Source organism: Mirounga leonina, unplaced genomic scaffold (assembly GCF_011800145.1).
Source record: "Mirounga leonina isolate KUSES-001 unplaced genomic scaffold, KU_Mleo_1.0 Mir_129, whole genome shotgun sequence".
NCBI classification, from domain to species: Eukaryota; Metazoa; Chordata; class Mammalia; order Carnivora; family Phocidae; genus Mirounga; species Mirounga leonina.
The window spans coordinates 79304526-79305160 of record NW_023270323.1 but is presented as its reverse complement, the minus strand read 5'-3'; the positions used below and the strand labels follow the sequence as shown (position 1 = coordinate 79305160).

Genomic DNA, 635 nt, shown 5'->3' with positions numbered 1-635 from the left:
GGGAAAGGAGAGGACCCGAGCAGGGAACCTGGAAGGACCCCACAGCCGGGAGGAGCCACCACCTCAGCTCCCGCAGCGGAAGTCCCGTCCCAGGTCTGGGAGGCCCCCGCCCCTCCTTGTCCGCCTCGCTGGCCCCGCCCCCGACTAGGGCCCCGCCCCTCACTTCTTTCTGCCCTCCTCCCCTGGAAGCCCTGCCGCGCGCCCAGTTTCTCACCCTTGTAGGCCCCGCCCCCGTAGGCCCGCCCCGCCCCGGCGGCTCCGCCCTGCCCCCGAGGCCCCGCCCCACAGGCCGAGAACGCCGGCTCGGCCCTGAGACCCGCCCACGCCCCTGGAGACCACGCCTTCTCCCCCGCCCCGCAGGTCCTGCCCCTCCCGGCCCCGCCCCAACAGGAGGCTCCGCCCCGTCGCCCCGCCCCCGGCCCGCCCCCCGGCGGGCGGCGGCGACCGAACGACCGTTGAGCGCGCGGGCGGAGCGGACCGCGGCCGGCGGAGCGAGCGAGCGGCCGGTAGGTTGCGGGCCGGGCGGAGGGCCGCCCCGCCTCCGTTTCTTTCTTCTCTGGGCGCGCGCCCGCGCCCTCCGCGGCCCGGCCGCCGGCCCCGCCCAGCGCGGCCGAGGGGGCCGCGGCGTCCCGCCG

At 79.7% G+C, this 635-nt stretch overlaps 1 protein-coding gene across 3 annotated transcripts in view; it reads left to right on the top strand.

Moving 5' to 3' along the window:
• The first annotated feature begins 438 nt into the window (after positions 1–438).
• The window catches only part of RGS12 (regulator of G protein signaling 12), a 108047-nt gene continuing 107850 nt past the window's right edge, over positions 439–635 (top strand). For 2 of the 3 annotated variants that reach the window (XM_035005399.1, XM_035005401.1), the window contains exon 1: positions 471–506. The gene's annotated coding sequence lies outside the window, so the exon portion shown is untranslated. Of the gene's footprint in view, positions 507–635 lie in introns of all 3 variants that reach the window. The other variant, XM_035005400.1, reaches the window with a different exon arrangement.